The sequence below is a fragment of the Petaurus breviceps genome, unplaced genomic scaffold, assembly GCF_028583685.1.
Source record: "Petaurus breviceps papuanus isolate PSGF00001 unplaced genomic scaffold, PetGlider_PUasm1.0 90804, whole genome shotgun sequence".
Lineage (NCBI taxonomy): Eukaryota > Metazoa > Chordata > Mammalia > Diprotodontia > Petauridae > Petaurus > Petaurus breviceps.
Window position 1 is genome coordinate 4952728 of NW_027187348.1, and position 14177 is coordinate 4966904.

Here is a 14177-nt window from a genome sequence, read left to right on the forward strand (position 1 = left end):
GCATCTCCGAAAATTGCTCTAATTATTGATGTTAAACTCAGGGAAATTAAAAGAAGCCACTTCTCTTCCATCTCCCGATTTTTAAGCTCTAATTTGTTGAAATCTAGTCGTCATCACAATTCCAATCACTACTGCTAATAGTAAAAGTGTTTTAATAGAGACTGAGTCCTCACAACCCATGCTATTAGATAATTAGAGGAGGTGTTAGAAAGCCAAGTGCTAATCCTTGGGCGCACGGGTAGGATTTCCATCTGATCTAGCAGGTAGAACAAATTAATTACCAGAATCAATTAGACCTCAAACTACAGTTCTCCAGGAAGTGGGAGCCTCGTATTCCATACGGATGAGCTGGTAAATGGTAAATAGATGGAGAGGGGGAAGGGAGGAGGGAATGCTTTAAAGGAGTAGATTCTGGCAAGTAGGAGTCTTAATGAAAGCGGGAACGTGTTGTCCTAGAGTTCGTAAAGTGATTTTTCAAAAGTCTCTAATGTTAGGCTTGGCAAACTCAAGGACCCGCAGCTGTGGAGAAGGGAGTAGTGCATGGGGCATTATGTTTTCCTTGTGGTCGATAGACACTCTCCAGGGTCCAAACATCTGTGGGGAACAGGGGAGCCAGAGACACAGTGCAGTGCAGTCCAGGGGTGTAACTATATCTCTCCCTCATATTAGCTGTAAGAACTTTTCCCTACTGTGAGCTTTGATATGCTAATAGGAAAAACGGGACCAAATTCTATGAAGCAGCCTCTTGAAGTCCTGCCCTGGCCTGCTGTTCTTTGAACAAAGGACTACCATCGGTGGACTCACCATTACATTCGATTTTACACTTATTAAGTGCCTACTATGTGCCTACTGAGTGTAGGACGTATTGAGAACACAAAGATTAAAAAAAATGTGTACTCTTAGTCACTTAGTCACTAGCCCAGCAGAAAATCTCCATCGGCTTTCTTCAAGTGACTGAGTGTCTCTTGACAAGAGCCATGGGTGTGCACATGAACTGCCCGCTGGGTATATGCACAAGTATAAGTGGTTTATGCCTCTACTGAATCCCATCCCCAGGCTTATTATAGCCAGATGGGAGCCTGTGCCTGGGACCAGGAATTACTCCTGATGTCCTAATTGGAAAAGCTAATGTTCTAGTTATTAAAGTCCCTATCAGGGAAAGAAAAGGCAGTTATAACCATTTTAGCCAGGTAAGTATGTCTTTTGCAAGCATTTGCAGTGTGATGCAAATAATACTGGGCAGAATCAGAAGACTCCTGTTGGAATTCTGGCTCTGTAACTTGGTAGTTGGGTGATATTGGGCAAGTAATTTAACATTTCTGTTTTCATCTGTAAAATGAATATCTACCTTTCAGAGCTGTTGTGAGAAAAGCACATTATGGACCTAACATTTCATAATTCTTTAAGGTTTTTAAAGTATTCTCCTCACAACATTCTGAGGGATATATGTAGCTAATATAGTGGCAGACCTTGCAATGTTGCAATTTCAGTCAAAATCCAGGTAAAGTTCCACATTGGAAAAGATTGTAGAGATCATCCTAGACCAACTTTCTTACCTGATCAAAAATCCCATCTATAACATATTCAACAAGTGGTCATCCCAGCCCTTACTGGATAGTTCTAATTATTAGGAGGTTTTTCTTCATGAATATAAGGAAATCTTAAACTTCCAAATCATTTTACTCCTAGTAGCCTCCCTGGTACATAGTAAATACTTAATAAATGTTGTTGACTGGCTGACTGGCTAGTAGCTTCATTCATTCTATAGAACATGCATACTGCCCTCACATCTGCTTTAGCCAGATTGTCACCTAGGGTAGCAAGTGTGGGAAGCAAGGGTTAGGGACCGTTAAGACCTTAATCCAATCTTGGAAGTTCTCAATATTATGCTTTGTTTCTCTTATTTCAGGATGAATGAAATAACCTCAGTTTATACTGAAACACAATAGGTGTCTGACCAAAATAAAAAATCCGGAGATACTTGGGAGGAAAGGTGGTGAAGGGGAGGGTAGAAGGGAATTGTCTTCCTTCTGCCTGGCCCCAGTCCCTTTCCCTAGTCTAGGAAACTGGAAGGAATGCAGAGAAACTTTCTTGTAGAAATAATTGGTCTGACTTGGGCAGAGAGAAACAGAGAGAAGAAAGGCCCATTCCTTGGAGAAAAGGACATTTGTTTCCCTTCTGTTTTCCCTTCCATATGGTACAAGTAAAGTGAGGCAGAAGCAGAGAGGACTAGGCAAACACACACAGAGATACCAACTCTTTCTAGCTTGCCCTGTTCTGGTCCCTGGAATATAGAGAAAGAAGGGCAGAGAGCTGACAAGGAGAGTAGAGCATTGGCTAGCGACTACAGACCCAGACTGGGATTCTGGAAGTGAATCACAGGTCTCCCCACATCTCAGTTTTGGGACACACCTCTCAGAGACAACTTTACACCTTTGGAACTCAACATTGTCAATGAAAGGGCCCCTCTGCTCAGGAACACAAGGAAGGGAAAAGCGTTTGAGGACTGAAAGTCAGACCTAGGTACAAGTCTGACCTCTTGTCTAAGGTGCGTACCATGAGCAAGCTACTACTGAACCTGTCTGAGTTCGTTTTCCTTGCCCTTTAAATGGAGCTAAGAAAACTTATCCTAAAATGCCTTCAAGGATTTTGTGAATTAAATGAGGCTATCTACGTGAACGTATTTTTTCTTCATAGTAAAGCGCTATAGGAAGTTCAATAGTTCATCTTGTCTCTGCGGTTTTTCCAGTGATATAATGGCTTCATCCTAGGTTCCAGGGTCTGGGGGACACCCACCATAGGTCAGCTCCGCTTAGCCTCCTTACCTCTTTCTGAAACTTTGCCTCCCTTAAATCCAATTCATGTGCAAATCAAGACATCACCCTCGTGGTGTCATTGGTCCTCTTCAAGAGCGAAGGATGAACTCAGTTCAGCTCTAAAGAAAAAGCGTCTAAGCAGCCATGAGACCACTTTCACGTCCATTGGCATCTGAGCCTCCCAGCAAACCTGTGAAGCCAGAAAATAACTCGAAGGGGAGAAACCTCCCTATCAAACGTTTGAAGTGGCCCCACAGATAATAGGGAAAGTAGTGCTAGCATGTGAAGCCTGTCACTGCTTCTATTAAAAAAAAAAAATGTGAACAATAGCTGACATTTATATAAGGCTTTGAGGTTAATAAAACATTTTACAGACATCATCTCATTTTATTCTGTGACAATCCAGTTGTGATAATCCAGTGAAGCATTTTACCAGTAAGAAACTGAGACTCAGAGAGTTTAAGTGACTTGCCCAAGGTCACCCTGTTACAAAGTAGAATAACTAGGACTCAAAATTAAGTCTTTTGACTTCACACTTACTAATGCCTTTGCTTCCATATTCTGTCTCAACACTTAACCAAGACTAAAAGAGTTCGGTTATTTCAAATATGAACCCAGGTGTCAAGTTTCCTTATTCAGCCTTCAGTTGAAGATAGAATCTGTCTTAGTTTGGCTGTTAAGAGGGATTGCAAACTCATGATAAAAACTGGTCCACAGGGAGACTTCTAGCACTCTTGAGATTTAGGCTTTAAGAAATGATCTGATGCCATGTAAACTTGGGCAAGTTACTTAACCCCAACTGCCCTCCAAAAGGCAAAAAAAAAAAAAAAAAAGATCTGACAAATGTTTTCTTTGTGGATTGTTCTGGGGAGGGAAAGCAGCTTTCCCCTCCATAATAAGGATCTTTCCCCACCCTCAACTTTTTTTTCTTATTTCCTTGCCCAGAAAGACACAGGTTTAAAGGAAATCAGTAAATTTAAAATCAGCCTAGAAAATGCCTGAAGATTCACTAACTCTGTGTGGGGAACCTGCAGCCTCAAGGCCATATGTGGTCCTCTAGGTCCTCAAGTGCAGCCCTTTGACTGAATCCAAACTTCACAGAACAAATCCCCTTAATAAAAGGATTTGTTCTGTAAAGTTTAAATTCAATCAAAAGGTCTAACCCGAGGACCTAGAAGGCACACATTTCATTATCTCCAGCTACCAGGAATCTGAAGCAGAGAGAGGGATATAGTAAGGAAGGCCCCTGGGGTCAGAAGACTAAGTGCCTACCGGGTTCCAAGCACTGTGCTAAGTGCTGGGAACAAAAAGAAAAGCACAAAGACCATTCCTGCCCTCGGGGAGTTCCCAGTCTAACAGGAGATGTGCATACACAACTGCATGCTGGGTAATGGAAAACATTAAGGAGAAGGCGCTAGATTTAAGGAGGACTGGCAAAGGCTCCCCATAAAAAGTGGGATCTTAGCTGGGATTCGAACAAAACCAGTGAAGCCAATAAGTGGAGATGAGGAGGGAGAGTATTCCAGGCACGATGGAAAGCCAGGAAAATGACCACAATTGAAATGTGGAGTGTCTTATTCATAGAATAGCAAGGAAGTCAATGTCACTGGACCTAAGAGTGGGGTGGGAGGAGTGGAGTTGAGGATGAGAAAACTGGAAAGGTGAGATGGCCATGTTTTGAGGGGCTTTGGATTTTGCATTTTATTGTGGAGGTGGTAGGGAACCACTGGAGTTTATTTAGTGTGGGAGTAACACAGTCACTTTAAGAAAATCACTTTGGGGGCGGCCAGGTAGCACAGCAAGTAAGAGCACCGGCTCCAGTGTTGAGAAGACTTGGAGATCGAATCCCCTGGAGATCGAATCCCGGGCTCGGACACTTAGCACCCACCCAGAAACACCTGGCCATGTAACCTTGAGCAAGTTACTTAACCCCAATTGCTTAGGGGTGGCCAGGTGGCTCAGCGAGTAAGAGCACCGGCTCCAGTGTCGGGATGACCTGGGGATCAAATCCGGGCTCGGATACTCAGCACCACACCCAGAAATAACTGGCCGTGTAACCTTGAGCAAGTTACTTAACCCCGATTGCTTAAAAAAAAAGAAAAAAAGAAAAAAAAAAGAAAATCACTTTGGCAGCTGGATGGAAGATGGATGGCAGTGGGAGATACTTGAGGTAGGTAGACCATCCAACAGGCTATTGCAATAGTTCAGGTATGAGATGATAAGCGTCCACACCAGGGTGGTGGTGTTAGAGGAGAGAAGGGAGTATGTTCAAGAGATGTTGAAAAAAGTATATCATTAGGTCTTGGCAACAGATTGGATAGGGGAGGTGAGTGAAAGTGAAGAGCTGAGTCTGAGTGTAAGGTTTTGAGTCTGGGAAACTGGGAGAATGGTGTTTCTCTACACGATAATAGGGAAATTTGGATGGGAAAGAGTTGAAAAGGAAAGATAATGACTTCTGTTTTGGATGAGTTGAGTTTAAGATGTCTACTGGATATTTGAAATGTCTGAAAGTCAGTTGGAGATGCAAGACTAGAAGTCATCAGATAGGTTAGAGTAGGATAGGTCAATTTGAGAATAATCAGCATAGAGATTATAATTAAATTTCTTGGAACTAAGATCAAGTGAAGTGGTATAGAGGGAAAAGAGAAGACCCAGGACAGGATCCTTAGGACATGAATAGTTATTGGGCATGACTTGGATGAGAATCCAATAAAGGAGACTGAGAAGTGGTCAGATTGCCTCTTTTTCAATCCTCAGCACTTAACACAATGCCCAGGACATAGAAGGCACTTAATAAATGTTTGTTGAATTGAAGTGAAAATACATAGGAGAACTGGGCAGCTAGGTGGCACAATGGATAGAGTTCTGATCCTGAAGTTAAGGAAGACTTATCCTCCTGAGTTCAAATATGGCCTCAGACACTTAATAGCTGAGTGACCCTGGGCAAGTCACTTAACCCTGTTTGCCTCAGTTTCCTCATCAGTAAAGTGGACTGGAGAAGGAAATGGTAAACCACTCCAATTGGGGTCATAAAGAGTCAGATTCAATGGCAAACAAATGAACAACAACCAAAGGAGAAGAACCATATGGTGTCCTGTGGTGTGGTGTCCCAAAAGCCTAGAGGAGGGTGTCAAGGAGAAAAGGTGACAGACAGTGTCAGAGCCTTTGGAGAGTCATAGAATCACAGGATCTCAAATTGGAAGTATCCTTAGAGAGCATCTAACTTGAATATTTACAGATGAGGAAATTTGTACCTGGAGAGATTAAGAGCCCCTCCCAGGGATGAGCACAGTAAGAGAACTAAAAAATTAGAACTCATTTCCTGACTTCAAATCCAGTGCTCTTTCCACAACACCAGGTTGACTCTGACTTCCCATTTCTAGCATTGGTGCAATGGGGACAAGGCTCCAAACCCTGAACCTCCCAGGGCTATTGTGATGATCCAATGATATCTTGAGCATGATAGCACTAAATGGTGCCGTACTGATGTGAGCTACTAAGCAAAAGAAACCAGGGTCTTCTTTTTTTCTCAACAAGGTTTTGACACCTATAACTTGCCACCATTGGCAAGGGGGGAGTATGACAATTTGCAAGGCTGACATGCTTAAAAACTAAGCTTGCCAGGTATTTTCCTTCTTTGAGCTGGGTGACTTATAAATTGAATACACACACACACACACACACAAGCTGATACAGACTCACTCACACATGCTATTTCATTTGAAGAATCTTTTTTTTATTTTAAAAAAGATAAGTAGTGTTTCTCAGGGAGCCAATAATTAAACAACTCTTCTCTTTTATGTCAGTTCCATACCAGACTGTCTTCTGAGCTGGGACTTAGTTTCCCAAAAGGGAACCTTTTTGATGATCAAAGGACAAGATTGGTTCCATTACTTGCATTAGCCCAAGTTGCCTATATCCAGGCCTTCATAATAAAGGAAAAAATGTACTTTAGAAGGATCTGAGTAACACACTTTACTCAAAACATCTTGTATTATATTGCTTGTTGTCTGTTTCAACTTACCTTATCTCTGGGTACTTTATTTTAAGCACTGTCAAAGTGGGTGACAAGGATGGGGGAGGAAGGTAGCTACTAGATGGCATCCTGCAAATGAGTCTTCAAATAATGCTTTTAAACAGGAATTAGGTTGTGAAATTGCATCCAAAAGTTATGGAAGAAGGGATATTCAGAACAAGGAGGCTAACATAATGTCAGAGCTAGAGAATTGCTGAACTGACCTACTCAGAGCTGGGACAATGGGTTTAGTACAAACCACATTTTGTTTCTCCCTTGAAGTCTTTGGCTCTGCCTTAGAAAATATTCCAAGGATTCCCCTAGAAGGCGACAAAGGGCATGAAAACTGAGGAAGCTAGTAGGTACTTTGTAATAAAGGTATCATGTCCATTGGTCAGTTACAGCTAGTGTGAATTTTCATGGCTTGGCTCTTGTTTTCTTCAATCATCCTTAAATCAAATTCTCCCTTCAGATGCTCCATAGTAATTCCCATCAACTCCCCATAGATATTAACTAACCCTTTAAAAAAAAACCTGATTTTTTTTCATTTCAAATAAAACAACCATATGCTTAAATTTAGAACTTTACATTACATTTATGGTAATAATTATTAGTTTACCTTTATATGATGCTTTGAAGTTTATAAAGCCTCTTCTTCATGAAGTACATGGTATATATATATATATATATATATATATATATATATATATATATATTAAAGCAATCAGGGTTAAATAACTTGCTCAAGGTTACACAGCCAGTTATTTCTGGGTGTGGTGCTAAGTATTGGAGCCCGGATTCGATCCCAGGTCATCCCGACACTGGAGCCAGTGCTCTTACTTGCTGAGCCACCTGGCCACCCCTAAGCAGTTGGGGTTAAGTAACTTGCTCAAGGTTACACTGCCAGGTGTTTGTGGGTGGGTGCTAACATGGTAAAAAATATTATTCTCTGTTTTCATGGGTAAGGAAACTGAGACTTGGGGAAGTGTGGATTAGAAGGTTAGTTCAGTAGAGTAGCCTTCTAGAAATCAGGAACTTTTAAATCTCAGTTTCCTCATCAATTAAAAAAATACCATATTTTTCAAAATGACTGGTAACTGACCTAGTAATCATTTCAGAATCATCTGTGAGTAGTCAGATTATCTGCTCAGCAGGAAAAAAAAAAGTAAAAATCAATATCAGATTAAAATAAGAATGAAGTTGATAAGACACTTTGTGCAATTACAGCAGCTTCATCTCAATATGTTTAAATAAGTTGCATACTTCTAAGGATGGGGAAGGGTGAAGAAAGAAGTGCTAAATTTGCCAAAAATAAATATACTTACTCTTACTGTCACTATTTTGTGGAGTACTTTAGCCAAGGCAAAAATAGTTGCCATAGTTTAAAGCTCAAAAGAGTCCAGAAACTGCCATAGAGGGCATACATTTCATTCCAGCTCTAAATCTATGATCCTATGATTCTGTGATACTTGCAATTAGAGAGATATATGAGCTAAGGGTAACACTAGTTAGAGTACAAATTCATTTGCAAAATATTACAGGGCTGGAGGTTGAAAATTGCAAGTAATATTTCCTCAAAAAATTAAAAAGCAACAGAATGTTAAAGGTAAAATAAATCTGGAAATATACCAGTATGAAACCCATCTAAACCAGAACATCCCAAGAGAATTTATGGGTGAAACATGAAAGATGATAACAAATAAACATGAAATAAAACAGATTTGCTTGAATTATATCAACAACAATACTAGATTCATACATCACATTTGGATTTTTCTACTTTCTCAGTACCTAGCAATCTATCTGAGGAAGTGATAATGCTACTTAAGAAAATGTAGTATGGAAGAGAATCTGGACCTGACTAGATACAAAGAAATGAATTTATGTTGAAGGTGATACAATTTTTAAATTACTTGATTTTCAAGATTTTTAAGATTTATTAAAAGATCCACTATTACCCCCCCTAAAATGCAACTGAGAAGACATCAATAATTTTTCCAATATATTCCTTTCTCTTCCCTATACAATCATTATGAGAAAGGTCTATGCCCCTACCCAGGGCATACTTGATGAAAATGTGAAAAGGAAATAAAAAGGCTTTCACAGCTTAATTTCCACAGAATATAGTCTCAGCAATTTAAAATACAGATGCAAAGAACTAAAGATCCTTCTGCATTAATAATTTTTGATTATGAAAAAACATTTTACTTGGTAGAACAAAATTCATTCTTAAAGCTTTTTTCAAACAAGATGTCTTTCATGCAAATACTAAAATCAGAAAATTCCATGAGAGAAATACCCATAGAGAGAATTTTGTTCAACAACCTGATAAGGATCAGTATAAAGCAGAAAGATGTACATTTGCTTAAGGCATTGACAAGATTCATAAAGGATGTCCTTTGCAGAACCCAATTAGATAAGGATTTCTCTATCAATGGCATGGTTCTCAAGATGGTTCCCTGTGAGAACACTAAGTTGGTTGTGGTGAATCTGGGAATGCTAAAAAGCTTCTTTGAGATTCCTAGACTCTCAAAAGAGATCCCTTTATCCATATCCCTTGATTAAGCAAATGGATCAAGAATGTGTATTGCTCAGATTATGACTTGGGTAGACCTTTGATTCAAACTCTCAGTACTGATTTCTTGGAGAGGTGCTACCGATGGATAATACTTTGAGACCAGAATTGCATTCTTACAGATTATACTGGCAAGGAAGATTTTTTTCCCAGTGAAAATGAGATGCTTTTAATAAGCAAAGCAAATTTTAAGAAAAAGCCTATGTCAATGACATCAAAAGATTACTTGCATTTTATGAGTTTGTTTACTGAATTGTTAAGTGTAAAAAGCCTTATTCAGTAAGAGAATACCTGTCTTTACTGAATTGAGAAAAATGGAGGTGATTGGTGGTGGTGGTAATAAAATTTAACATTTATATAGTGCTTTAAAGGTTGCAAAATATTTTACATATATTGTCTCATCTAATCTTCAGATGACATGGGCAAGGGGCAGCTAGGTGTCGCAGTGAATAGAACACCAACCCTGGAGTCAGGAGGACCTGAGCTCAAATCAGACCTCAGACACTTAACATAAAACTAGTCGTGTGACCTTGGGCAAGTCACTTAACCCCAATTTCCCTACCCTCCCCCCTCCAAAAAAAAAGCAAAAGAAAAACAAACCAGATTACATGGACTATTTAAGTGAGCATAAAGCATTTATTAAGCACTTAAATGCAGCAGGTGCTTAGATAAGTCCTGGGAGTACAAATAAAGGTAAAAAAAAAAATCTCTTCCCTCAAAGAACATACATCATAATAAGGAAAAGACAACATATAAAAAGAGGTTTTGAATGATTGAGGAAGAGGGGGAAAAAGGTACCTACATAGTTGAATGAAGCATGATTAGTCCAAGGCAACCAAAATGGAAGTTCACAGAAGAAATTCACCAGTGAGAGGAAGAAACTGACGTGGTGGGGCGATATTCCAGGGAAGTACCTGGGAAATTGCAGGCTGAAAAGGCAGTTGAATCATGTTGATAAAGGGCAACAGAGTCAGAAGCACAGGCAAAAATGTTTTGGGGATGTTTATTATTATCTCCATTTTATGGAAAAGGAAACTCAGACTGTGAGAAGTTGAGTGACTTGACCAAGGTCACACTGCTAGTAAGTGTTTGATGTGATCTTTGAACTCAGATCTTCCTAACTCCAAGTCTAGCACCCTAACTTTGCCAAATCAGACCCAAAGAAGCTTTGAATGGTTCTACTTACAGGAAATATGGTGGGAATATACTATTCCTGTATTCCAGTGAGATAAAAGAAATAGAAAAAGTACCTATGTGTATAAAAATATTTATAGCAGCTCTTTATATGATGACAAAGAACTGGAAAGTTGGGGGGGGTAACGCCCATCAATTGAGGAATGGCTGAAGACATTATGGTATATGAACGTCATGATATACTATTGTGCTTCTAAAGGAAATGATGAAAGGAATAGTTTTGGACAAACCAAGGAAGACTTATACAAATTGAAACAGAGTGAAGTGAACCAGACCAGAAGAATTGTTTATACAATTAGACAATTTATTTGTCTTTATAAAGAAACAACTTTGAAAGACTTAAGAACCAAATGAACTCAATGACCAATACGACTCCAAAGTATTGATGATGAAGCATGATACCCACTCCTCCCAGAGAGGTGATGGACTGTGGTGCATTATGGTACTTTGGGTTTGGTTTGTTTTGTTTTCCAGACAAAGCCAAGTCAGAAATTCATTTTACTTGACTACACATATTTGTGATAAGTTTTGTTTGCTTGCTTTCTAAATGGAAGAAGAGGGAGAGAGATGGGAGGGGGATCAGTCAGACCTGAAAATTTACAAATAAATAAATGTATGTAATAAATATAATAATACATATATAAATATATAAAATTTGATTCTTTCCTTTATTACTACTTGTCATATATAAACTACATGTATCAATATATACTTAAAATTCATGTCACATATAGTTACAAAGAAGATTTTATACATCTCCATGATCCTTACAAAAACTCTGTGAGACAGATATCACCCCCATTTTATAGAGGATTAAACTGAGACCCAGAATTGAAGGACATAGAGCTTTTAACCCATAGAGTAGAAACTTGAACTAGGCCTCCTGGTGGTAATGTTCATCCCATTTTAGGACACTACCTTTTATTTGTAAAATGTTAATTTCTAGGGAATCTTCCAATTCTAGTTACAGATCTACCATAAGTCTGTGGTCCTAATTCCTTCTCCCTTACTAATAACCTGCTTTGATGACTCATCACCTATCAATCAACAAGCATTTATTAAGTGCTTACTATGTGATAGACCCTGTGTCAAGCACTGAGAATACAAATACAAGCAAAAAGACAGTCCCTGCCCTCGATGGGCTTCCACTGTAATGGAAGAGACAACATGTAAATAAATCAGCATGCATACAATACAAAAATTATGACAATGGGATCACCCTGAGTTCTTGAAAACTTTGAGTATAAATACAACAGTGACAGCTGAAGGCTTCTTTTCTTCCTTACCTGGAATTCCCTCTTCTTATCTCTAAGTCCTACCCATCCTTCAATACCCAGCTAAGCCCCTCCTACATGAGGCCCTCCCTGGCCACTCCCATCCCTGCAAGACTCTTTACTCTGAATTTCAATCATACTTTCTATCATTGGAACTCATTTGATCCTTGTACATGCCACTTTGTATGTTTTATGTCTTAATGTGCATGTCTTATCACCTCAACATCCCTTTAATTTTTGTGTTTCTCCTCAGCAACCAAGTCTACAAAAGTGGGTACTAGCAGTACATCAACCTTAGTTTTATCGCTATCTTTTGTTAAAAACACACACACACACACACAACAAAAACCCTTTATTTCCAAACATATTTCTTCCCCCTTCCCCTCCTAAGTAAACTATTTCTTGTAATAAAGATTTTAAAAGCAGGGGTATGAAGGGGGAGGAATCAGTTCATCCAAACCAGCTGAGTCAAGTCTGACAGTATATGCAGTATTCCACACCCATAGGTCCCCACTTCTGCAAAGAGGATAGAAAGGGACATTTTTCTCAACTCTTCTCTAGAGTCAAATGTAGTCATTTTAATTATAAAGTATTTAGCATTTTGTTGTTGTTCTTTCTGTTTACACTGTTGTGGCTATTGAGTATATTATCCTCCTGGTTCTGCTTACTTCCTCATTGGAAAAGACCCTGATGTTGGGAAAGATTGAAGGCAAAAGGAAAAGAGAACAGGAGAGGGTGAGGTGGATAGATAGCATCATGGACATAACAAACATGAATTTGGACAGAGATAGCGGAGGACAGAGTCAGACACGACTGGAGTTCTGAACAACAGCCTGCTTAGTTCATTCCGTGTCAGTTTACATCTTCACATGTCAATGAGTTTGATCTTCTCATTTTACAGATAAAGAAACTGAGGCCCAGAGAGATTGAGAGCACAAGATAATTCAATTAATAAGTTATAGAACCAGGTCCTCTAACTCCAGTCCTAGCACTCTTTACACTTCAACAGGCTGTCTTATGTGAAATGATATTCTTTAAAACATGTGCTCTTCAGGGGCAATTAGGTGGCATAGCAGATAAAGCACCAGTAGCCTCAGACACTAGTTGTGTGACCCTGGGCAAGTCACTTAACCCCAGTTGCCTCCCAAAGAATAAAATAAAAAAAAGTGTGTGTACCACAATTTGCTTTGCAATTCCCTAGCTGATGGGCAGCATTTTTTTTTCTAGTTCTTTACTACCACAAAAAAAAGGTATTGCTATGAATAGTTTGGGAGACCTCTTGCCTGGACTATTGCAATGATCTCTTAATTGGTCTTACTGCATCATCTTACCCCACTCCAGTTTCTCAAGCTCATCTGTGTTTAACCATTTCATCATTTCTATCTAACCATATTTCTATATTCCATTTGACCACTCCCCTACTCACTAAATTCCCCTGGATTTCTATTGCCTCTAAGCTAAAAATCTAAATTCCTGTTTGTTTTTTAAAGCTCTTTTATAGCTTCTAACTCGACTCTGGGGCTTTGCACTAACAATGCTCCTTGCCTAGAATGTCCTCCCTCATTTCTGCCTTACAGAAATTTCTGCCTCACTTCCTTCAAAATTTGGCTAAAGCACTACCTTCTATATGAAGCCTTTACCATTATTCCAAATCCCAGTGCCTTCCCTCCCTTTTTGTTATTGTTCTTTTGTTTTTAGTCCTGTCTGACTTCTTTATGTCCCATCTCTTCATTTGAGATTTTCTTGACAAAAATACTAGATTGGTTTGCCATTTCCTTCTCATTTTACAGATGAGGAAACTGAGGCAAACAGGGTTAAGTGACTTGCTCAGGGTCACACAGCTAGTAAGTGTCTGAGATCAGATTTGAACTCAGAAAGTCTTCCTGACTACAAACCTTGAACTCTATCCACTGTGCCACCTAGCTACCCCTCTATAACTACATTGTATTTATTTTGAAATAATTCTGTGTATACTTATAAAGATGAATCATCTCTCCCCCTGCCTCCCAGAATCCTTTAACAGCAAGGTTTCATTTTCTTTCTATCTCCAGTGCATAGCATCTGGCACATAATAAGTGTTTAATAAATCCTTGTTGATTGCTGATTGATAAACTGATTCATTAATTTGTGTTCATAAGGTCTTGCTGGGGTTTTTTTTTTCAATCTCCTTGGGGTATATGTTTAGCAATGGGATTTCTGGGTTAGTTGTTGATCTTGAAGCCCTTTAAAGAAAAAGAAAAAGATAGTGTGTTCAGATACAGTGGTACTTACTTTGTTGTCAGTGGGGATCTTATAGGTATTTT